This window comes from Anomaloglossus baeobatrachus, chromosome 1 (assembly GCF_048569485.1).
Source record: "Anomaloglossus baeobatrachus isolate aAnoBae1 chromosome 1, aAnoBae1.hap1, whole genome shotgun sequence".
NCBI lineage: Eukaryota > Metazoa > Chordata > Amphibia > Anura > Aromobatidae > Anomaloglossus > Anomaloglossus baeobatrachus.
Window position 1 is genome coordinate 692,519,281 of NC_134353.1, and position 27,494 is coordinate 692,546,774.

The following is a 27,494-nucleotide window of genomic DNA, read 5'->3' on the forward strand; positions in this document are numbered from 1 at the left end:
AGCTGATGGGCTCTCACTTACCCTGACTGTAGCGGGAAAACAAGTGGAGGTCCTGTGGCCGGAGACTTGTGTGAGAACACTTTTGACAGTGATGGAAGCGGAAGAAGCAGCGCACACAGTTGATGGGGTGGCCGGTGGTTGGGGAGGCCTGCTAGGTCCCATTTTAAGCTTGGTAGAGCATGTGCTGGTTCATGCATGTAGTAGTCAAATTATTGGAATTTTTGCCTCTACTGAGTCATTGTTTACAAAGCTGGCAGATAAGAAAAGTTGGGTGATCCTTTGTGGTCTCAAAAAAGGCCCAGGCTAGGTAATCCTTTCCACCCCTGCCAATTGAAGACCCATGACTGCTGCTAGCCATAGACAGAGTTGTGGCTGAGCATGTAGTGCTTGTCGTGGTTGCATCACTACATGTTTGTGTGGGAATCAGCAACATAACCTCTTTGTCTTCCTCCTCCTCAACTCCCTATGCTGAGCTACTCAGCCGTATGTCTCTGGATTCACACCAAGTGGTATCTCCAGCCTCATTGTCATCCTCTCTATCGTCTTACTCATGACCCTGATAGTCACCCTTCTTCTCTTCCTGCGCTGATGTGACAGTAAAGTACATGTAGGTCTCAGGTATCTTAGTCTCATCATCATCACCTCCACCTCCACCCTTGGGGCTTAACGTCTGGTGATGAGGGTCTGGATTCTGCTCAGACACTACTTTTTCAGATCCCAGATGCAATTTACAATGAATTTGGGCATCAGTGCAGATGCTTTCCTTCTCTTGAGTCTGGAAATCTTTGGAGCTGACCTCTGATGCCCATAGAATACAATGTGTAAAAAGCTCTGCAGACTCGCTCATCTGTGGTTTCTCACAGTGAATTGAGCGGTTGGAGAGTTTTGATGCTGGTGAAAACAAAGGTAATTGGTGTGCCACGTCTGAGGACTGTACTGTGTGTGAAGAGGTGGAGGAAGAGGAGGAGAGCTTGCCATCCACTGTTGACCTTGCATTTTCTGGCCCTCAGCTACTAGTCTTACAGCTGTGCAGCTGCCAAAGAAAGGGAAGGGAGTAGAAAGCAGAAGTTGTTAGTTGTCTTTGGCTAGGACGAATCGGTGTTTGTTCAGTAGAGCTTTCAGGAACTTTAGCACCTACCCCACGTACACCTCGAAGACCCCACTTATTCCCCTTTCTAACACGAACTCATGTTGTCCCACTCATGTTTGAGATACCCTTTCATTCTTTTAACCTGTTGTTTCACAACCCTAGTCCCACACCTGTCAGTCACCTATCACTAAACTAACAATGACTACTTAAGTGATTAAATGACAATTTTGACCTGGAGCACAGATTTTGCAATATTTAAATAATGAAATAGCAATTTTTAGCCCCACCACAGAATGGACACTGTTTACATAATGAAATAGCAATTTTGAGCTCCACCACAGAATGGCCAATGATTAAATGAGAAAATAACAATTTTTAGCTTGAGCACTGATTTTCCACTATTTAGGAAATTAAATAGCATTTTTTAACTGCACCACAGAATCACCACTACTTAGATGAGGAAATAGCAAATTTTAGCTGGAAGACTGATTTTCCACTATTTCCGTATTGAAATAGCAATTTTGAGCTCAACCACAAAGTTCCACTGTTTAGATGAGGATATAGCAAGTTTGATCTGGAGCACATAATTAGCAATCACTAAAAGTTGAAATGCCGATCTGTGGCACACAAGTTTCCCAACACTGCACGTCCCTGCACTTCCTTATTCTACACTATAGTCCTTCTTCATGACTACCTACACTATCGATGATTAAACCCCCTAGCTAAGCTAACTGTCTAGCAGCAGTGTCAGCAGCACCATCTCTAAGCTTTACCAATCACAAAATGGCACCGATGACGCATTTCCGTTTTTCATAGGTGACATGCGATGTTCGGCTTTGCGCACATCTGTGGGCTCAGTGTTGTCAGACTCTTTTCACACCACTGAGCCTGACAAGCAACCTGAGGCTTCTGTATTGCTCAGCCTGAGCTGGACATCAGCTGGTTCAAGTTCACTAGCCTTCAGCTCTGCAGGAGGTAATCCTGCAGACTGTTGAGCAGGACCTAGAGCTCAGGTTGCTAACTGCCTCGTGCAGCTGTCTCCTCCCTATTTAAAGCATGACTTCCTTCCTTTCTGTGCTGATGATAGCTTCTGCTTTAGCTCCAGTGATTCCCGGTCTTGGTGATTTTCTTCTTGATGGTTATCCATGTTGTGCTTCTGAGCAATGTGAGTGTTCCCCTGTTGTGCATTATTTCCTCTCCTTTTCCATTGTTTCCCAGTACACATATTGTCTTACCTTCATGTTTTGAGTGCCGTGTGTACGAATTTCCATTCTCCCTTGTCTATGTCATTTTATGGGGTTTTATCTTTGTGTTTTCTGGCCCACCCAAAGGGCGTGGGAGAGAGGGAGTAAGATCAGGGCTCAGTCAAGAGTTAGGGTCACACTGTGGGCTTGCACTTGGTTACCATCAAACCTACCTTCAAGTTATGGGATAGCACAGGGATTCTAGTCTGAGGGCCAGCCTAGGGCCACATGTCCTATCATTACATATCCCATGACACCCGTGACAATATGCTGAGAGACATGTGACTTAGACAGCCAATGACACAAGCCCTTGTGTTTAAACGTTGTGGATGTTTTTTGAGTCCTGGATTGGCTGCCGGAACATACAAACATAAGCTAAGAGAGAAAAAAAAACTTCTGTTGTTCCTCTGACCTCTTCCCACCCCCTTCCTTCATCAAACATGTCACCCCACTCATCATTCAGCACCACTACCATAGCCAAAGTAATAGTAAGGTATTAGAAAAGCTGCAAACAGTTACCGAACAAAGTCGAACAATGCCAACTTTTAACAAAAGTGTTTGGAAATCTGATCCCAAGCCGAATGCACCACGGCTCGTACCAAATTTGAAATTGGCAAACCTTTTCCAAACAAATTCGCTCATCTCTACTGGATACCTCTATTAGTGCCAGCAATAGTTTTTCTTAGTTGGTCTGAGAAGATGTGGTGATCAAGACTATCTGGTGTGATACCTGTTGCTGTGTGTGGTTGTGGAGTTTACCCTTCTTGTCTTTTTGTTGCTACCCTCCTGCTCTTGTTTTTCTAGTGAATCTCTCTTTGTCTATTCCTGTGTGTGCAGTGTCAGAGTTCTGATTTTCCCCTTGTTTGTCCTTTTCTGTTTATCATTTCTGTCCAACCCTGGGGGAGGGGGGTATAAGAGTAATATTTCAAACAAGTATAGAAAAGCACGGGATTCTGGCGTCTCCACCATTAGGAGCAAGCGGGAGGTGAGGGACAGCCTATGGTCCCCTAGCACAAGGGACAGCATAGGAGCCTGCTGTCCCTTGCTATCTAGACGTAACATTATGACAGCTGGGAATTAAAGTATGGTATAGTGTGTCCCATAAGCGAAATCAGGGGGCTAATGATGTGATGGGTAGTAATGCGGGAAAATATGATGGGTCAGCTATATTGACCATTTCTTTATATATTTATATGTAAATTTATTGTCACTTTGTATTACAGGTGGACAATCTAAATTAACCAGAAAAAAAAAGACAGGACTATCTCCTGTAATATTTGCAGGTTGTATCAATGTGGAACAAGATTATAGAAAATGATGATGGCAGAAATTTGTTTTTTTTGTGATTTGAAAAAAAAAGTCTTTAACATTAGCATCTAATTAACCGCAACTTTCCGTTACAAAGACAGAATTGCGTCCTGACTTGTTTTGACGCTAAAGGGGTTAAATATTACAGTCGACTCTGAGACAGCTGTGATATGTACATGAGCTTTCAAATTATAAATTTCCTTCCATTTCTCAGAAATGTAATCTGATTTGTATTTCCCATTTCAGCCTGACTGCAAGATCCTAATCCCTCCTCTGCCAGAGGGGACCGGTGCTACCATGTAAACTTAGCACCGAAGGCTCCTGTAACAGCGAAGGGATTAAAACATATCTGCCAAATAAACTATGTGATAATGATGTTTGGCGGGAAGGGGCGACCATACTGCGGATGAGTGAGGGGACCCCATAGAGACCGGTAAATATACATACTACACATAGAATGGCAATACAAATGCCAGTAATTCACCAAAATGCAGAAGCCTGATATGACAATGAGTTACAAAGTGGGTGTACAAAGTCAGCTCTGCCACATCTGCTGTATACGGAGCAGCTCCTCTACCTGACTGCAGCTCCTTCCAGGTAATGGCTCACTTTTCTCTAATAAAGGGCTGTATGAATGAGATGGATGCAGCTGCTCCAGCCTGTGCTCATTAGTGGCAGACACTGGCTCTGCAGCCCGGTGCTGAACGGACAGCTCCCGGTGCTGAACGGACAGCTCCCTCCACCAACTCGGATTTGCACGGTTTCATTATCCCAGTTTGTTTGCTATTTTCTGTGCTCGTTCCCTCCCATCTGCTCTGTGTGTCTCTTGTAAATCGGATCAAGCCTGATTCCCCTCACGTCAAACCACATGATCCCATAAAACATTCATCACCTCTCAATCCCTGATCCAGCTCCATAAAACATTCATCGTTGCTTTTCCTCTCACTGCTTCTCCATAGAGTAACCAGGGAAAGGTAAAGAACAGTGATTTCCCCACATCGCCTGGGCTGGAGGAAGCACAGCACACATTGATGGGGGCAGACAGGGGGCTCTCATCACCAGCTGTGCCCCTGCTGGAGGAGCCTCACAGGTCCCACACACACAAGTAGGCACATCGGAAACATGAAGAGCAAGCAATGGATACTCCGAGCCGAGGAGCAAGTCTAGGATTCAAAAGATTCTTTTACCTGTAAGACTAACGAGGGCTCACTGGATGGGGAATATTGCTCTGCATTGTGGAGTGCGAGTCATTGTACCGAAGTTTGAATTTCCAAAGGATTGCATTGCAGGGATATAGGAAACCCCAGAATGTCAGCAGTGGTCCTGGCAGGTAAGAATCATCTATTCTGGAAGGCTTGCAAATTCCTGCTGCTAATTTCATCCAGATCAATTTACAGCTCTACATATGTATATATATATATATATATATATATATATATATATATATATATATATAAGTATTTTTTTTTTATATATATATATATATATATATATATATATATATATATGTATATATATTTTTTATTTTTTTTAATATATATATATATATATGCATTTATATATACATATATATATATATATAGTAGGTATATTTATATATACACACATATCTCTCTCTTTCTCTCTCTATGTACTTCTATATATATATATATATATATATATATATATATATATATATATATATATATATGTACAACTCTCTCTGCATATCTGTCTAGATAGATAGATAGATAGGTAGATACCAGATTTTGCATGCATACAATACTTGTTATTCCTATCTCTCTCCAATGAAGTTTTCTGCAATCATATACATGATTGCCACACAGAATGTAGACTGAAGCCCAGGTTTCCCCATGATTTAGGGATGAGAGATGGTGCATTACAGTTATAGGCTCAGTCCTCACAACTACACAGCACAAAGTAGGTCAGGAATCCAGAAGGACACTTGGGAGACAGCTGCCGGATCTTGCGGTGAATCAGTCCCTCAGGAGCCTTCAGCTCTTTGCTCCATGTACCATGAGAAAGTCGTTTTTGTGTGTGATATAACAGCTGAATGTGCTTTTCATATGGTGAGTTTTCATCGCCCCTTCCCCTGGGAGAAGTCCCCTAGTGGAAAGCTGCATTTTGGGGTACTTATTGAATGCATGGATAGGATACTATATATTTAACTCCACATAGACCATGCCGGGGCTGTGCATACTAATTATCCCCTTACTATATATACAGAGGAAAATATCAACATTGGGCTTCCAGTCTTATATAAAGCCAACTAACATGGTCTCAGTGTTGGCTCAGTCTCAGCATGTTGGTGGTAGTTCCAGCAGACTTATACCCTCCTTAGTCTGTAGAAGAGTTGTGCACTGCCTGTTATGCAATATTTTGCAGTCATGGCACTGTGGGTCAGCATACTCAAGTCAGCACCATTACAGAAGGCAAGCTATGTACAATGCAAACAGACGCCCACCCCATTTACAGGATTGGGGGGTGTTTATAAGGGGCACTGACTGACAGAGAAGGCCATCCCTGATACCCAGCTGAAAAATGCATGTATTTATTAAAAAGAATGAGAACTACCAACAACTTGTCATAGTCTTGCATATACTGATATAAATATCATGAATATATATATATATATATATATATATATATTAGATAGACAGACAGCCTATAGAGTATTCTATCATTGTATCAATCCTATTCAGACATATGTTTGGATTGTAGAATGCCTCCAATATATTGCATATACAGTGTGTGTGTGTGTGTGTGTGTGTGTGTCTATATATATATATATATATATATTAGATAGACGGACAGCCTATAGAGTATTCTATCATTGTATCAATCCTATTCAGACATATGTTTGGATCATTGAATGCCTCCAATATATTGTATATACAGTGTGTGTGTGTGTGTGTGTGTGTGTCTATATATATATATATATATATAGACACACACACAGTACACACACACTCTTTTTTTCTTTCAATGCTACAAACTTGAGGATTATACGTGAAGTATATTGTATTCAAAAGGGGAAATTGTGGTGAAACATTTGTACTTTTTGTTTCTGCTAAGCTCCTTTCATTATTTTGGCCTTGGCGATTATTTGCTATTGTCAGTTATCACATATTGCTACATACCATCTCCTTTTAAGCCATGTAAAACAACAAAGTCATACCATAACATTGAAATAGATTTTCCATTGATAGAGCAAGACAGATAGATGGATAGGTAGATGGATAGATAATGGATATATATATATATATATATTTATATATATATATATATATATATATATATATATATATATATATATATATATATATATATATATATATATATATATATATGTAGATGGATGGATAGCTAAATAAATAGATAGATAATATATACATGGATCTATAGATAATAGGTAGATGGATAGATAATAGATGGATAGATAGACTTACAGATGGTATATACATAGATGGATGGATGGATGGATGGATAGATAGACAATATATACATGGATGGATAAATAGATCAATACTAGGTAGATGGTTAGATAATGGATAGATGGTAGATAGACAGATAGATAATATATACATGGAAGAATGGATGGATAGATGGATAGATAGATGGATAGATAGATGGATAGATGGATGGATAGATAGATAGATAGATAGATAGATAGATAGATAATATATACATGGATAGATAATAGGTAGATGATACATAATATATACATGAATAGATGGATATATATATATATATATATATATATATATATATATATATATATATATATATATAGATAGATAGATAGATAGATAATATATACATGGATGGATACATAGATAGATAGATAGTTAGTTATGTACATACTTTGATTAGATTGTCAGAGGTAGTTGCACTAGAAAAACTAGAACCTACTATTTCCAAATGATGAATAACATGCTGTCCTCTCAGTTAAAGAAAAACCAGTTCCAGTCTTCTATGTATTTGATAGCACGTTGTATGTGACACATGATATGTTTTATTACATTCTTCAGCAATGTCATTTATACTGGTGAGACCGTCTAACAATAATCCGCTCTTTTTGACACCATCCCCAGGTATTAACTTTGCACATTTGTGTTCTTTTCAATGGAAGATTTGCTAATCTTTTGAAATTACTGTTTTACTGCAGCCTTATTAAATCATGGGAACTCTTTCAGGCCTACTGAGCATCATTTCTGTTCTATCAATCACTGTTCAGGATGAAGAGATCGCAGCTTTATATTTACTTGCATTGAGGTTAATGTAATTCATAGCACCTATAGTGCGATTAGAGCCTGTTACCTTGTCACTGAATAACATTCAGGCATGTAAATGATCCTATACCAATACAATATTATGAATTTCACTTTTCTGGGATATTTTAGTCCTAACCCATCTGAAGTAATGTGGTTTATTGAACTTTAATTACACAAGATTCAGCATTATTGATTTAGATTTTGTCAGTATGAGGAGAGAAAGGGATTAATGTCAACACTGTTGGATTTGGATTTTGTGCTTTGATGTTCACTTATGAGGCCTATGCTACATAAATAACACACTATTCAGCTCTTCCCTAATTGTGGTTTTGTTAGCATTTTACAAACTGTATACAAAAGCGATGAAATCTTCTAATAATAGTGTTAAAAAGTCTGCACTTTTTTTGCCCTTGCAACATATTTTCAGATGTGGCCTAGTTCCCAGAAGGCATAATTTATCTTCAATAGCAAAAGCAACACACAAAAATGCAGACCACCTAGTATGTGCAAGATAGAAAGGTCTGGATTTTATCAGGCTTATCATTCGGTATGCGTACAAATGCAAAAATGTGTTGAGTGCAAGCATACTGTCTTACGTGTAATTCATTTTAATGAAGAAAAACAATATAAGAACACAAGGTCCTTTTTCTTACATTCACAACCTACTGTTCTCAAAAATTGAGCCAGTAAGGCAATAAATCCAGAAATAATCCACAGTCAAGTGCCGGTTTCTACCCATTATCTTCTATCCGGCAGTAGGATGAAGAACGTCTAATGGCTCTCAATGCTCTCAATAATACATGCCACCAACCTTTCTATCTAAAGTGAGGGACAACCCTATGTCCATGTAGAAGTGTGGAGACCTTGCCATGCCAATTTTCATCAGCACCTAAACAATCTGCAGCTAAAAAATATTTATTATGGACTCTTCCCTTCTTATAATGTTAAAAATAAAAGTTAAGGAGGCTGTCAGCTGTTGACAGTCTGCTTTTGTGGGAAGAGTTCCCAGAAAATATGCTGAAGGCAAGATGTCTAGATGCTGAAACCATCAGTGAATATCGGTAACCTGCAGATGTACATGGCAGCAAAAGCCTAATATTCTCCTGTAGTGGCATCTCAGAGGAAAAGATGCATCACATAAATGTGTCCTCCAGAAGGTGCTGCACTTCACTTCATAGTGGCTCCTTGATGGAGGTCCCAAATTAGGAATTCCCTGTATTAACGCTGATATTGAGGATTTTTTCACCCATTTTGAACTTGGTATAAGGCAACATGCCACTTCATTGCAAATTCTTTTAAGCTCTTACAGAGCAAGGTGCAGTAATGTGAAAGATAGGAAAGCAACCAAGCTTCTGAGCAGCAACCCTGCTGTCAGGTTATTGACCACATCCCCCACAGGCACAGAAATGCAACAACAGAGACCACCAGACAGCTCTAACACCAACAGATCAACAAAAAGACTAAGAGTAAATAGGTTTCATATCTGATATAGTCTTCAAAGTGGGATCTTTAAGCTAGGGGAATCCCTTCAAGATTTCTTTGCTGATAGATAAATATATTTCAGTACAACTTCTGAATATACGTAATGAGAACCTGTCAGCAGGATTTAGCACTGTGAAGTAAATACATGGTCATAATGGTGCTGTGATGCTGATTAAACAGATATCTGCAGTGATGGAATCCGATCTTTGGTTGCTGATTAATGTTCCACTAAAATTGTCGAGATCATGTCAGCCATGCATCGCTTTTGCATTGGGGTGGGACTTGGGAGGTCGGGTCTTCTTTTTCTCAGCACCTCCACCTGCCTCCTATATGTCTTCTACAGGTCACAGAATATTCAGTGACCTGCCTCCTTTTTAAAATTCTGCGTCGCCACCGCCATGATTATGGTGGGCAATGAGTGCGCAGTGTGATACTACGGACGGTCTGCAGGTCTTCAACAAAATGACAACGGTTGCGGTGCATGCACAGCCTGAGATTTCAGCTCAATTAACTCTTTATTAAGCCAATATCTCAATCTGCACATGCACTGCATTGGCGGCATTTTATTGAAGACAGTTTGTAGAACCACGCTACAGACAGTCTTCAATAAAACAACGTCGCACCACGGCACATGCGCAGATCAGAATTGAAGCTTAATGAAGAAGTCATCGAGCTGATATCTTGGTCTGCATATGGCGACACAACTGGCGTATTTTGCGGCAGTTTAGCCGGTTTTGTGGTGAATGAAATTATCTTTATTGAACATGTACTGCATACAAATGAAACACCAAAAACGCAGCAAAAAAAGCAGCCAAACCTGATATTTGGAAGAAGCTTTTTTACTGCTAAAAGAGTGCAACGTGTGAACATAGCCAACCACAGAAATATATTCCATCTTTTCAATTAACTAATGTTCTGCAATAGTTTAAGATTAATATAACCACAAGACACAAATACACAAATGAATCATGAAACTACGTGTCATTGTTGTACATAACAACCAGTCAAGTTCCAGTTTTCATCTGCTCTGAACACATTTTAAAGAGGTGATTTGTTGCTATGGGCAAAACAGACATCCTTAATGAATGAAAGCCGCATATGATGTGCCAGTTGGCACAACCATAACACACAGCTATCAAATTTACATATACCCCAATTATTCACAGATACAACTCAAATAGGAATATGAATCCACAAATATTTTGTTTGTTTTGCAATTTAAAATACAAAACACTAATCTCCTCATTAGGTATATTTGGTACTTTATCTAAAATTAAGGCTCGTAGAAGCCAAATTACCAATTGTCTTGACAATGATAAGCAATTTATTAAGGCTTGATTGTCCCAGCAAACATATGGCAAATACCTAACAATCTAGTGTATTACTTGATTGTAGTCTATAAATATTGTTTAGGCTTATACAAAGCAGTCAACCTCAATATTAAGAGGTGCTGGACAGACTGTGGGACAGGAATAATATTTCAGATTGCCTAAGACCTCTATTAGATAACACAGAAAAAATATTATCACTGATGATACTGATATTGAGATAAAAAGTAGTAGACATTGAAAAACAGAATTAGACTGCAATAGTTCACCCTCCACCTACAGAGAACTTCTACACATCCACTTTTAAGTGCCTTAAAAACTTTTTCTTTATTGTACATTCATGACATATCACCAATTAGTTTCAATATACCATGTGCAGAATTATTTTGCAAGTGAGTATTTTATCACATCATCATTTTTTGCATAATTTACATTTCCAAATTTTAGTAACTTGAATGCTTATTGGTTTGGAGCATAGAAGGTTATGTATATTTGTGTAATGAGGGAGCATGTGGACTTAGGATATCAACATCCTTTGTCAAGGTGAGCAGACTAGTTAGGCAGCTCTGACCGTTGAAAGTAAAAAAAATATTTAAAGTCTTACAAAGGGATTCAACATTCTTGAAATTGCTAAGATATTGGGGAGTGACCACAGAAACATCAGAAGAAAAATCAAGCGTGAAGTGTCCAAGAATCTATTATCCTCCAGTACTCTTATATTGCAAAACTGCAACCTACCTGGAGTCCCCAGAAGTAGAGATGAGCGAACCCGAGGGTCGCTCATCTCTACTTTCATCTCTACTTTTTTTTAATTTAGTGTTCAAACCGAACACGAAATTAAAAAATAGTGTTTGGGTTTGGATGCTTTTCATGCAAACCTAACCCAAACAAGCAATGCTGTGCTCACTTACGCTTGGTACTCACCCATGTGCAAGCCGCTTGCAGTGTTTGGACACTGGGGGTAAAAACTGCATTGTCACATGTGGTGGGTAACAAAAAAATAAATTGAATGAGCCTGCCCATCCTCCCCTGGAAGTATTCTGCTTATGGCTGACTATATGTGGGCAGAAACTCAAACTGCCAATCAGTGTTTCTGAACCTCCTCAGGCCAAGTTCGGATACAAGGAGGTTCAGTTTGTTTGCTGCCAGTGAACCGAACTTCCAAAGGTTCGTTCACTTTTACCCAGAAGTACAAGGTGTTCAGTGCTCAGAGACATGGCCAAGGTAAGGAAAGCTGAACAATACACATAAGGGGAAACATCAAGACTGGGCCAGGAAATATATGAAGACAGGTTTTTAGAGGTTTTATGGACTCATGAGATGAAAGTGACTCCTGATGGACCAAATAGATCGGTCTGTGGCTGGATTAGTAATGGGCACAGATCTCCACTTTGTCTCAAACAGTAGCAAGATTGAGTTGGTGTACTGGGCTAGTTGGCCTTTTTTCGGCTTGAAGATGGACATAAAATCAACTCCCAAACCTACTGTCACTCTTTAGAAGACAAGCAATGACACAGAAAACTATGATTTTTATGCAGGACAATGCTTCATTGCATGCATCAAAGTATTCCTCCGTTTGGGTAGCCAGTAAAAGCCCTAAAGAATAATGATATTGCCCCTTTCTCACTGGACCTAAACCCTATTGAGAAATTCTGGATCCCTCTTTAAGAGGAAATTGATTATGAGGGAAAACAGTGCACCACTCTGAACATTGTCTGGGAGGCTGTGGTTGGGGCTGCCCAAAATGTTGACCATCAACAAATTAAGATACTGACAAACTCCATGGGTGGAAGGCTTATGACTGTTATTGAAAAGAAGGGCGACAATGTTGGTCACCAACATTTTTTATGTAAATGTCAGAAATGTATTTTTGTACATTTTGAGTTGTTGGTTATTATTCCCACTTTAACAGATGAAAATGAACAGTTGACATTGGAAAATATAAGTTTTTATAATTGGTTGTGTAATAATTCTGGCCAATATTTTTGCAGTCATAGATACTTTCCTAAGAAAAACAAATCTTTGCTTTTGCATTCTTAAATTTTCAGGTTTTTTAATTATTGGGATTGTCTGACCGCAGTGTAGTTGTTCAATAATAAAATTAATCATCAAAAATAAAAATTGCCTAATAATTGTGCAAACAATGTATCATTAAATACACAGAATCCATCGGTAGTTATTGTAACCACAAATTGCCAATGAAGAATTAAAGAAAATACCCACCCATATGGCAATAAATGTACATTTCCACATAAGAAAAAGGAGAAAATTTGTGGACAAAAAAAAGCGCAGTAAAACATAATCTTTATTGAAACATGCTTAAAAATGCAAAAATTGCATACATAAAAAGACACACAGATATTAAAGACAACAATACAATTATTTACTGTGATCAAGCCAATCACTAAAATTATAGTAAATCTCGATGTCAAAAGTATTGGGAAACACTATGTTACAATCCTATAATGTATAGTAGACTAAATCAATATTTTAAGACATATGTTAAATCAAATATATGTATCAATCTTTTCAACAACAAATTCAGAAAAATTCTATATATAATTTTTCAAAAAATAAGGAGCAACAAGTCCAATAAAATTATTACATTTTTATTAGTGACATGATTACAAACATCCAATAGAATTAAAAAGAGATGCTCACAGAATAGAAAAGAGGATATAGCAGCATACATGGCAACATAACATATAGTGATGATAAAAAATTCAGTTAAGTGGTGGCAAAAAATAAAAATATAGATTATTCCCTTTTGTTAATATATTCCAAAATATATAACAATGTCAATAAATGTAAAGGCAGCTAGTGCAATAAATAATTGCATATATATAAATATAACACCACCAATTTAGGTATAAATATCAATTATCAATAAATATATTAACTCAGGGATATCTGATGGTATAAGATAAATAAATAGATAATTCACAATCGGCCACCACAATATCAAGCACCAGTAATGTTGCACTGATACCCCTGATTTACCAATTTGTGGCTGTAATACCAATTCACGACACTAGGTAGAGCTCCACCCTATAAAGTACTGTGCTGAGCGTGTTACCGACTGCCGTCATTGTAAACCTCAGAGTGCACAAGAATACACCACAACAAGGCAAGACAGTGATTACCTGGGTCAACAATACGTACATGCCACAATTTTCTCACCCCAACGTACGTTTCGCTTCTCCCTGCTTCAATAGAGAGTGTCAATGTATCAATGTATGTATCAATCTTCAAAAAGAGCACAAAGAAGTACCGCCTTGTAGTCCAAACCAGTTACGTAAGGAAATACGCCCAGTGTTTAAAAGCTCAGTGATTGTTCAAAAAAATAAATCAGTATAAACAATGAAATAAGCTTAGCATAATACCTCAGTACTGATGTGCATAAATATCAAGAGGGGGTTCACCAAGATTTCCCTTGTGCATGTATGAAGTACCCCTTTATCAAGGACAGTGATACATGCTGACGATAGGACCGTTTAACCATGTGACAACAGTAACATGGCTCCGATGTTCAATGAAAGAGATTTGGCTGGCGCATGTACCACTGTCCACATGCGGTTGCTCTGTACTGCCGCGGCATCAATGGCTCAGCGTGCAGGTCATATTTGTTATGCAACTCCTAAGAAATAGACCTGTCATGATCCACGGTGCGCTGCTCTCCAGCAGATCCAATGTTCTGTACTGGGCTCCAGGTAATGCTTTGCGTCTCAGCCTTCGGGTCCTGTGCTGGTGTGGTGAGGGGTCTGTGTTCAGGCGCCTCACTCCAGGTGAGTGCTTGGCTTCATTAGAGAGCAACTTCACCCAGAATGCTGCCAGCCATAGTTCCTGCTCTGCAGTGAGTTATCTGGTTCCGTGAGTTTTGTTGTTCTGATCTTACCTCCCTACCCCGGACCTTTGTTACCCTTCTCTGCCCATGCCCCTGACACTGACGTTATCCCTCTAGCTTCTAACCTCTTGCTTGTACCCTGACCTTGGCTCCGCTCACTCCCTGTTTACCTTATTTGACGTTTTGGCTTCTGACCTCTGACTTGTACCCTGACCCTGGCTTTGCTCGCTCCCTGTGTACCTTATCTGACTTTCAGGCTTCTAATTACCGGCCTGTTTGCCTACCCTGTCTCTAGTAGCTTCTAGTGACACCTAGTGGCGTAGCATCATAGATCTTTGTGCAATTGATCAAAGTCTTGTCTAATGTAATAGTCTTTTAGTGGACTTTTGGGGCCTATTATTTTGTCAAAGCACTTGCCCACCAAAGGATCCAGTAGTAGTCTAGAAAATGGGCAAAGTTACAAATGTATAACTATATATAATAAAAGATGGACAATGGCCAAAAATAGTGGTTTGAGTTTGGATTCTTCTCCAGAATAAATAAGTCTTGTTCAAATAAATAGAAAATGATATATTCTTAAAATGACAACTAGAGTCAGAAAAAAAAATCAAGAAACTAAAAAATATTGGGTCATTTCTTTTAATAGTAAACTTGTATAATTCTAATTTTCTCATTAAAATCATATTTGGATTTTCGCATGAATGTATATTGTGTTTAAATCCCGGTGGCTTTTACTAGAGATCTATACAGCAATTGAAGCCACCTAGTGTTCCCTCTGCTGCATAAGCAGTTTGCATTTTCTTTATGGATTGTAGAATATTTGCCTTTGAAATGGATATAAATCTTCAATATTGCATACGTTTGGTTGTAAACACGTAAAATGAATGACATTGAAAACTTAACGGATGCTTAAAACGGTAATACCATGCCATTTTCAAATGAAGAATAACAACGTAAAACATAGACAAATATTGTAAAATACAGCACAAAATGTCTGACAATGTCTGACAATGTCACATATAATCTCCGAATGTAGCAACTTGAAGACAGATTTTTATTAGTGGTTACAAAATATTGTAGGAGATATAAACATTTTTTTTGCTTTATATATATTTATTACATTTTTCTACATTAGTAATTTAGGGTCTGTCTATATGTCTGTAATATATATTCTCCAAACAAGGAGAATTTGCTGTGGTTAAAGTCTGGTCTTTGCAAGTTACAGGATTTTACTAGAATATCACTGTTTGCTCCAACCACAAGGACCACCATCAGTCATGAAGGGAACAAGGCCTCTTTGCCATTTTCTCTCCAGAGTGGTGCTGTTGTCATGGTTACTATGCCACAATCAAATAAATGGGGCTTTTAGGGTATAGGTTGAACTCGATGGACTTAAAAGGTTATTCCCATTTCCAAGATACTATACCAATATGTAGTAGATGTAATAATAATATTAGCAAATATTTCCAATTATAAATTATTATTATTATTAGTATTATTTATTGTTATAGCACCATTTATTCCATGGCGCTTTACAAGTGAAAAGAGTATATACATAATAAACAAGTACAACAATCATGAACATTACAAAAACAGACAGGTACAGGAGGAGAGCGGACTCACAGTCTACTGGGAATGGGTGAGGGTACAATAGGTGAAGACAGAGCTGGTTGCGCAGTGGTGTACTGGTCTGAGGGTTATTGTAGGCTTGTTGGAAGTGGTAGGTCTTCAGGTTCCTTTTGAAGCTTTTTACTGTAGGTGAGAGTCTGATGCTGGGGCAGAGAGTTCCAGAATATGGGGGAGGCACGGGAGAAATCTTGTATGCGATTGTGGGAAGAGAAGATAAAGGAGAGTAGAGAAGGAGATCTTGTTAGGATCTGAGGTTGCGTGCAGGTAGATATGTAGTATAGTTCTTCTGATCACTATGTCACTTACCTATTGTGCGGGTCATTGAAGGACCTTTGGTATCCATGGTTTTGGCCACTAGCAACTAGCTAACTGGTCTTAACCATGGATGCCTAAAATCTTGTAATGCCCTGCACATGAGAAAAGTGACACAGTGAATCAGGAGAACTATACTACATTTCTAATTGGAAGTGTTTGCTAATATTAATATTACACCTACTATATCTTAGGATAGGATTTTCTAGATGGGAATAACCATTTAAATGTACTTTGAGCCTTAAAAACTATAAACTATAAGTTTACCTGTCAAAACAATAGTAGTGTTGTGCATGGAAAAACTCAAAAGATGTTCCACAAAGCACAACAACCCTTTTATTCTAACAATGCTGATTCCAGTGATACTGTCATAAATTGTTATGACTAGATTACTATAGCACTTTCATGTCTTTTAAAACATATGTACACAGGATAACACATAATAACAAGTAATACAACACTTGAGAAAAAAATAGTAACATCTGCTCAGAAATATTCAATATATATGATAATGTCATGATGATGTAAACTCCATTCTTTGTATATTGTATTGTACGGTAGTATTGACCATAAGTGTAGCAGTCTAGTTGCAATTAATGAGTTTTAATTTATCACATATGTTCATAGAAGAACTGTTCTTGTTGCCCATAGCAACTAATCCTAATGAAGTTTTAACTTCTACAGAGTAGCATAAAAATATAAACCAAGCCTTCATTTATTCTAATGTTTAATAAGACCAATGTTTAAGATTATAATACTAATACAAAATCTAAAAATAAAAGTTAAAAAATCCAATGTCTGTTCCAATGTAAGGAGGGTGATTGTCCATTAAAGTAAGATGGAATTGGATTTTCTCCAGAATAAAAAAAGTCTAAATAGTAAGTAACATTTTCATAATAAACTTAGAGGGGATGGCTGCTGCTTTATAAGTCCCTTTCATGAGAACTAACTGCCATAGATAAATACTTCTGTAATCCAAGCTGCTCCCCTGGTTACAGGATCTCTGGCTCAGAAACCTCTGACTTCCGGTGATGTCACATCGGATTCTCCCTCACTTCCTGGCTCTGGAATCTGACATGACATCACCACTGTGAGTTTCATGCTGTGCGGGGCTCTATTTTTTGGAGTTCGTTGCTTCTGGCTGCAGATAGAGCTCTGCATCTCTTGGAAATTTCTTCCTCCAGAGTTCCCTCATATCTGTATCTAGCAGTATATAAATATAGATGTACATACACTCTGATCTATAACCTATGTGATATATACATATCCCCATCTATCCATCCATTCTTTTACAGCAGTGTTTCTCAACTCCAGTCCTCAAGACCCACCAACAGATCATGTTTCAGGTTTTCCTCAATATTAGAAAGGAAATAATTCCATCACCTGTGTAACATTAAGGAAATCCTGAAAACCTGATGGAGGAAAACCTGAAAACATGATCTGTTGGTGGGTCTTGAGGACTGGAGTTGAGAAACACTGTTTTACAGTATAATGATTTGTCAATGAAGAAGAGTAGGGATAATCTTGATTGCCAAGACTGGTGTTCTGGTGTTTTGTATTACTTCTAAGCACTCTTTTAAGTGAATTGCCTTCATCAGTCTCCATTATAGAACAATATGCTGAGGCTGAGTATAATGCCAGGAGTGGAGTGGTAAGGGTTTGGGCGGAGGTATAGGTGGTGTGCTCACTGCTGGCTTGTAGCTCAGCACAAGGGATGACTGGAAATGTAGTCAGGAAGCAGAGGATTCTATGGAGGAAAGTATGGTGTGGGCAGCAGAGCTGATGTCAGGACACATTTTTGAAAAGAAAAGTAAAAGCATTAATTTCATAGAGGGTTCTATTTGATTCACCTTTAATGGAAACAGCTTAAAATAAGCATATTTTAATGTTAAGCATAGACTCCTGATCTACAATCCCCAAGGTCTACTGGAAAATAAATTGGTATAATTTGAAACTTACCTTTCCAATCATACTGTTTCTTACAGAAGCCAGATGACTAAAATGTGCATGTTTTGGGAGACTAAATAGCTGTGCAACATTTATTGATTTTGGCTGCACTTAATTTCTATTTAATAGACTAAAAAGTCAATTATAGAGAAAATATTTTGTTACTGACTTTAACTTTTTGTCTTGACTAAATGTCTTTTATTTTAGCAAAATAAATAAATCAATATGATCTTTTGTGAGGATTCTTTTTAGGCCAGGTAGAAACCATTTTTTTTAATTTTGTAGATTTCTTAAATTGTGTATAAACAATTGGTACAATTAAACATTGCTAGCAAATATTTATTACTATTTATTTTGCTATATCAAAATATATGGTTTGTTGAATGCTACCTGTTTTCCTTTTAGGTAATACCCTGATTACAACTATAAAGGTGGCCTTACACGCTACGAGATCGCTAAAGCGATATCGTTGGGGTCACGGAATTTGTGAAGCACATCCGGCCGCTTTAGCGATGTCGTTGCGTGTGACACCTATTAGTGATTTTGAATCGTTGCAAAAACGTTCAAAATCGCTAATCGGGGACATGCCCCCCTCTTCCCAAATGTCGTTGCTGCTGCAGTAACTATGTTGTTTCTCATTTCTGCAGCAGGACACATCGCTCCGTGTGACACCGCAGGAACGAGGAACCTCTCCTTACCTGCGTCCACCGGAAAAGGAGGAAGGAAGGAGGTGGGTGGGATGTTCGTCCCGCTCATCTCTGCCCCTCCGCTTTGATTGGGCAGCCGCTTAGTTACTTCACTGGGACGCTGAACGAACCGCCCCCTTAGAAAGGAGGCGGTTCGCCGGTCACAGCGACGTCGCAGAGCAGGTATGTGTGTGTGACGCTGCTGTAGCAATAATGATCGCTACCGCAGCGATCACTACATATCGGCCGTACGATGGGGGCGGGTGCTATCACGCTCGACATCGCTAGCATCGGCTAGCAATGTCGCAGCATCTAAACTGGCCTTAAGGCTTTGTGCACATGCTGCAGATGTGGGGCAGACATGTTCTGAATGAAATCTGTACCTTCTGGCAGAAAAATGCACCAATAAACACATCTGTTTTTGGTGCGTTTTTTACCATGCATTTTTTTAGAGACATCAATGTCTTTAAGGGCTAAAAAAAATCAGTAAAAAATGCTCCTACAATTGCCATGCAGATTTTGTCGACACCAAAATCTGCATCAAATCCACAAGGAAAAAAAAAGAAACTTCACCCAGCACTTCAGAAATATCATAGACTTTGTTGGCTTTAGGATGGGCATGCAGATTTTTATGCAGATTTTTGAAAAAATGCATCAAAGCTGCATTAAAAAACGCACAGTGTGCACAGGAATAATCTGTCTAAGTATTAGTAAGTCCAATTGTTGCTGATTATGTTATGTATAGATGTTCTTTAGCCAGTTTTTGTAACTGTGTTTTCTTTGATTGCAATTCATGAGTGAGCACTACCATGCTCGGGTACTCGTTAAGGGCAGTTGGATGCTTGGATGGGCACGACTTGAGCACTTGGGTATAATGGAAGTCAATGGGAGACTCGAGCATTTTTCCAGAAGATTTCCAAGAAAAATGCTTGGTTCCTCCATTGGCTTCCATTATACTTGGTACCTGAGTCGCGTCCATCCGAGCAGTCAACTGCTCTTAAGGAGTACCGAGCACCTGAGCAATGGTAGTGCTCGCTCATCACTATTTGTTCGGTTGAAAGACTTCAATATGATGGTAAAAAGACAAGCATACATAATCAGAATGAATAGATAGATGATAGCTAGAAGATAGATATATAGATACATAGATAAATAGAAGATAGATAGATAGAACTCTATGTAAACAAAACTTTAAACCATGATATACGTAACATTTTTTTTACACTGCTGAGAACTGAAATTAAACCTGGAATATTCCGTAATTTGCTAGTTGAACATAAAGGGCTGGGTCCAGCAAATACATGATTATCTTCTTGTTAATTGTTTGTATATTCATAGTGTTGAGTATAATCCTACCATAACCCAATATTTTCAATGATTTGAAATGTAGCAATTTTTTCTTACAAACCCAAATATATTTTAAATTTATGCTCAATACAGATGACCGTATTGGTTAAAGTTTGAGTGCGCCTACTTTGACAAATTTTCCTCATAGAACCAGAGAACTACCTCAATTTAAATTTTTATAAAAACAGTTTTTATTGAAATTCATTAAAATTCAAAAAGTTCCACCTGTGATAATATATAACACACACAAAAAACATATAATCCCAGGACCATGGGACAGGGATTATATGTTTTTTGTGTGTGTTATATATTATCACAGGTAGAACTTTTTGAATTTTAATGAATTTCAATAAAAACTGTTTTTATAAAAATTTAAATTGAGGTAGTACTCTGGTTCTATGTTGATTTGCTACCTACGCAATAGGTTTCTAAGTGTACAAATTTTCCTCAACAATTAGATTTGCAACAAATTAATGAATCAAATCTCAAATTGTTTGAATTTGTTTGGAACCGTGAATTTCGGAACTTCTATTTGAATTCGACCCTCTGTTGATCAATCCACTCATTTCTAATACTCAAACTAAATATACAGTATGAGCCTAACATGTATAAAATGAAAGAATGGCAAAATACTTTATAAAACTCAAAGTATATAGTTCAGATTCATTGACAGAATAAAGCTGTCTGCTATCTTTCATAGAATAAATGGACAGTGGTACTAAAGAATTGGAATACATTACAGAAATTCAAATATGATACTTCTATAATTATGACTTTACTCAATGCTAATCAATCTGAGATACAAGAAGAGCTGACATCACATCTATATATAACTTGTGAGAGTCTGTGTAAAACATGAAATCATTTTGAAGACTGAATAAATAGTATATATAGAATCTGATGAGATTTAAAGTGACACCCTAACTATGAGACATTTAAAGGATCATACCAAAACTTTACATTCAACTTTATTTATATTCCATTATATGACTATGCATGTAGCATGTAGAGCTGTCGATAAATACGTTTTATTCATGTTTAGAGATTGTAAATTACTCTAAAAAAAATAGGTTGTGGACAGGACATTAGGGGAATATAATAATAAAAAGAGGCAGGCAAAGTATAACTGTTACTGATTACTAGTAATCATTTTAATAACTGTGTGATTGTGGAAATACATCTACCATTTTAAGAGAATATTATATGTTACAATTAGAGATGAGCGAGAGTGCTTGCCATTGCTCGATACTCAATCAAGCACCAAGCTTGGGTTCTCGTGGAGCCTGGCCGAGTATCACTGTCATCCATGTTGTCATCCATAAAATAAGAACACAAAGAGCAGTCTCCCTTCACTGAACTATGGGCGACAGCCCCCCAGTGAGAGCCATTTGCAGTCTCTGAATGGATCTTTGGGGGATAAATAGACAATTTTTGGATGTATTGTGTCAAGAAAAAAAAAAATCTCCCTCCCACAGGAAATGCTCTGTATATGGCAGGCTGTATCTGGGTAGAGAGCCAAATCATTAACTTCCATACCGATTACTCACGGTGAGCCCTTTCCTGCTTGGCTCAAGTAATGAGCACCTGGGCATTTTAGTACTCATCCAACTTTAGCTACAATGTTTTGGGGGGATATAGTAATTACAGTGGGAAAATCATTGGATCATAATGAATCAAAGTAAAAAATGTAAAAAGTATAAATTGTATAAGCATAAAGCTAAATAGCCTTTGACTTCTTGGCCATCTCGGTCTCATTATAAACTGGCCTACTATGTGTACATTTTTCTGGACAGTGAGGCTATTGTCTGTTCTTGCAGGAGACTCTTCTGGGTATATTCTTAATGCAGAGACAAATAAAATATTAACAAAGGTTTAGTCTATTACATAGACTACCTATATACAAAGTGTAGGTGCATTATGTATATAATCATTCATTATTAATCAGTTACATCAACCATGCATTCTCATGATGAGTCAAAAGTGGATAAAAATATCAGCTTGCGGTTAACCAACAGGGCTATTACCTGGAAAGGGAAGCACTAAGAAACTCCTAGCTGCATGTTGAGAGACATAATAAGAAAATAGCTCTGCATACATTTCAAGCACAATTGGGTTCTTCCCTGTTGGGTGCTGGCTAAAGGTAAAACAAACACTGTGGTAGCTTATGACTATGTATTAGTCTACAAAGTCTAAAGGCATGTATGTCTAGTTACAATGGAGTTTCTTATTTATAGCACTTTATTCACAATATAAATGCTCAAGGAACTGATCTTGTCAGTGTAGAACTGTTTCAAGATGGTGATAGGCAGACCCTACAAGACAAGCAACTAATGTCTTGTGATTTACTTTGAAAGTCTTCTTTGATGAAATACACAACTGACAGTGAAGGTAATGTTCAGTTTAGAAAAGATTTTGTAGTGATTTAATTACCATGTATAAATATACCCAAGGTCAAGACTAAGATCATCCTAATTATTAATATGCAAGTTGCAGTGCTAACCAGGGATATATTATTTCATGAAACTTGAAAAATATTCCATCTCTACTATCAGTATTAAACCTGACATTGAATATTGAAGAGGTTTGGTTTTAGACTCCTTGCAATGTAAAGTATAGTATAAGCCACTTCAGTAGCTTTTCACCATGCCAGAAGTATTTCGCATTGCTATTGGTTGTTAGACCCTCGTGGCTAAACTATATAATTTAACACTAGAACTACTGAGGTAGTCATTTTGACTACTTTGCACCATGTATTTCTATATAGGTGTCACGAGTCCAGTAGTTCTAGTGTTAAATACTGTAAGTAAATGATTAGTAATATTCATGTCTATCAACTCAAGCCAATGTTGCTCAGTAGATTCCACCTTAATTGACATTTACTGCCTGCTTGTGTATGTGTGTCCCGTGTCCTCATGCCTCGTGGCATCTGCTGCAGACAGAGCATTTAAAACAAAGAATATATTATTCTGAACTGAAATAATCATTACAAAAAATGAGATAGAACTATAGAATGATCTATATAGAATTAAAAAATCAGTCATGACTTCAAAATATGCAATAAAATATATATTTATTGATACTAATTTAAAATGGTGCAAAAAATTGCAACCTTAAAAAGCGTTAATACATTATGAAATAAGTCACAGTCAAATATGAGGTTCCCAATTAGAGCTCATGAAGAAGCCCAATGCGAAACTGATATCGGAGCATTGCAGGACACACTCCTAACAAAAGTAAGAAGCATCCACTGACTTGATGTGCTATTTTTTTGACTGTTAGTATTTGGGTCATTATACTGTCTGTTTTACTTTGTATTTTTGTCCAGTGCAATGCCTATTTATTGTTGATACCAAATCATCTTTAGTGTGTTTCCATTGTTTGTGGTTTAATTGTGACCCTCATATTTGACTGCATTGGGATTTATTTCTACTTACTGTATTGATGCTATTTATGGTTGCAATTTTTGTAAGTATCAATAAATATATGTTTTATTGCATATTTGGAAGCCATGGACTGCATAATTTTGAGGTCTATATAAAGCATTCAATGTAAGGGCTGTAATTGTATAATTGAGAATAAATTGTTACCAGGAAATCCTTATAAATAAATAAATAAATAAGTATATACTTTATTAATTAGAATTGATTATATGCACAGATATTTGAGGAAGACAACCCATAAAACCCGACAACAGGAAAAAGGAAAAGGCATTGTGTTCAACGGTAAATAACACAATGACAAAAGCTATAATAACTAACACATGTAGTAAGTTAATCAAAACAAGGAAGGGGGTTTTCCAATGTCTGCACTAATGTAATACTCAAGACATAGATATAACCAAGGGACCAAAGGCATGATTCTGTAAAGAGATGGCATGATAACCATTATAAACAATTCAATTAGTAGAAAAGGCCCCTCTAGGAAACTGAGCTAGAAAATAGTGTAGTAAATCAACAGATCAAAAGTGAATACATAATAAATAACCCCTAAAACATTCGATATTGAAGAGAACCCCTCACAGACAGAGCATCTCATAAAATGCAGTAGTGCAGAAGCACAAGTGATCACCAGCAACCACCATAATCAATAACCAAATTAATAGAACAGACTTCCCAGTACCCTTATTGGCCTTTTGGCCATAAGTACTGGTGGCTCTTTTGGTATTCGCAGCACACTCTTACTATAACTCAATTTCCTGCTTCAAATGTATCAACAAGTGGTAAAAACATCTTAAAGTCTATACTCAGCACCAGGTTCATCGTCATAGCTCTCAGTCAGATGTGGCTCTCCAGACTAGATGTCTTCAGCTTCAATAATTGCTCCTTACATCTTCTTCTGCTATGGCTAATACTATGGGTAAATCTGTAGCATCACCTTGCCTGGGTTGGTAACGCCACTCCTGAACACCGATACTCTAAAGGCATATTGATGCATACCAACTTGGCTCAGATTCACTCTGTTATAGGACAGGAAAGTCTCTTTTCACCAATCCATCAGGGATTCATGTCAGTGACATAGCAATTCTGCCCTTTTGTGATCCCAGTACAATCAGATACCATTTTCCTCACAGCAAGGCTCCTGCAGCCAACTTTCCATATCACCAAGTCTTACAGCCCCTTTACACTAAACAACTTACCAGCGATCCCAACAACGATACAACCTGATATGGATCGCTGGTAAGTTGCTAGGAGGTTCCTGGTGAGAGGTCACACAGTCAGACGCTCCAGCAATCCCACCAGCAACCTGACCTGGCAGGGATCGCTGGAGCATCGCTACACGGGTTGCTGGTGAGCTGTCACCAGCAACCAGTAACCAGCCCCCAGCCAGCAGTGACACACTGAAGCGATGCTGCGCTTGGTAACTAAGGTAAATATCGGGTAACCAACCTGATATTTACCTTGCTTACCAGGACACGCAGCTACACGTGCAGAGAGCAGGGAGCAGCGCACACTGCTTAGCGCTGGCTCCATGCTCTCCTAGCTACAGTACACATCGGGTTAATTACCCGATGTGTGCTGTAGCTACACGTGCAGAGAGCAGGGAGCAGGGCACACTGCTTAGCGCTGGCTCCCCGCTCTCCTATTTACAGCACACATGGGGTTAATTACCCGGTGTGTACTCTGCTACACGTGCAAGGAGCAGGAGCCGGCACTGACAGTGAGAGCGGCGGAGGCTGGTAACGAAGGTAAATATCGGGTAACCAAGGACAGGGCTTCTTGGTTACCCGATGTTTACCGTGGTTACCAGTGTCCGCAGAAGCCGGCTCCTGCTGCCTGCACATTTAAGTCCCCTTTACACACTGAGACTTTCTAGCGATCATGCTGCACAGCGGGAAACAAAGGACCAAAGAATGGTCCTGAACGATTTGTAGCGATCAGCAACTTCACAACAGGAGCCAGGTCGCTGATGTGTTTCACACACTGCAATGTTGCTGGGGAGGTCGCTATTACGTCACAAAACCGGTGACGTTACAGCGATGTCGTTTGCGATGTTGCAGTGTGTAACTGTGGTTAACACGTGAACTTGGCTTTACACTAGTGTTTACCATAGGCGACAGATTGGCCAATACATCACATACCATGCCTGTTCTCCCTCTGCTATAAGTAGACAGATTGGAGTGGCAATTATGGACAAGAAATCTTATTGGTTCACTGTGAGTTGCCAGCCGGAAGCAGTTGGGCAATTTTCTTGTTTTTGGTGCCTTTTGCAGCTGAGTTCATTAACACATGAATATTCACAATAGCTACATCTATTAATCTACAAATTTTAAATCATCATATTATAGGAACCGGGTGTTCTTATAATGTTATGATTCATAAACATAAGCTTCCCTGCCTGATGACAGTTTCCAAAATGTAGCAATATTTTTTCACCCAATGTAAAATGAATGACAAATACAGATTCTAAATTGAAACATGCTTACCATACAGCAAATTTAATCAAAGCTGTGGTATAATAATATAGATAAAAGCAATGTAATCTATCAGTGTAGTCCCCTACTGTCCACTTCTGTATAACTTCATCAAGTCCTAGTTCATCTATTTTAAGCAGGACTTCCGAGCTTCACTTGTTAAACATTTCTCTATTACATCTCACAATATGACAAATTCTCAAAATTAGATTTATTTTTTATTCCTTCTAACATACACCATCTTGTCATCCTTATTTATCCCTAATTATCTTATCCATTTACTTTTGCTTTTACTTTACTTGGAAAACGACTACGTTCCTTGATTATTATAGTACAATAGTGTTATCCATGTAGTCTTACACTAGATGGCTGTCTTGTCATTTTTTTCTGCAGCTATGGCATTTTCCAAAGTAATGTGCAATATTTTATTCACATTATAATGATCTAGTGTTATTTACATCTGCCTGTTATTTATTCATATCACAATATAAATAATCCCATCATATTACTTAGTAAATGATATATTCATGATAAATTATATAACAGTAATAGATCTTTTGGCTAAATAAAATTGTTTTTCCATCTTTGTTCAAAGTGGAACCCATCAAATGTTTTCAAACTGGCAATGAGATCCTGACCTTCTGTTTTTAAGGCTTCAATTAAAATTGATTCGGTATTTTACAAAATATTAAAATTTTAGACAGCTATTTCTTGCTTTCCTATACTTATTGCACATCTGGGAACAATAGAATGAAATGACTGAATAGCTCATGCAAGATCAACCTTTTCCACTTTCCACTTTTCTATGTGCGTATTTCACTACCAAATAAAAACATCATATTATATATTTATACTGAAGTAGATTTAGCGAAGGATTTCATTACCGTCATCTATGATAAAGAGTAAGTATATATTTGCAGAATGAATATATTCCATTACATTTTGACACCATAGCAATCATAGAAAGTGAAGTTCATTGGGTAGGAAAAGTAAAAATAAAAAAAAGACTTGGAATGATGGATAATAAAAGATGGTTTAGGAAAAATGATGATTTGGAAGTAAATATACCAATATTCTATAGTATATATCTAT

General features: G+C 37.9%; 1 protein-coding gene across 3 annotated transcripts in view; it reads left to right on the plus strand.

Annotated features, from left to right (window-relative positions):
* Positions 1-4,000: 4,000 nt before the first annotated feature.
* The window catches only part of RTN4R (reticulon 4 receptor), a 422,513-nt gene continuing 399,019 nt past the window's right edge, over positions 4,001-27,494 (plus strand). Inside the window, exons 1-2 of one of the 3 annotated variants that reach the window (XM_075341742.1) lie at positions 4,001-4,239; positions 4,602-4,972. The gene's annotated coding sequence lies outside the window, so the exon portion shown is untranslated. Of the gene's footprint in view, positions 4,240-4,303; positions 4,973-5,599; positions 5,712-27,494 lie in introns of those variants that run through there. The other 2 variants (XM_075341741.1, XM_075341743.1) reach the window with 2 other exon arrangements.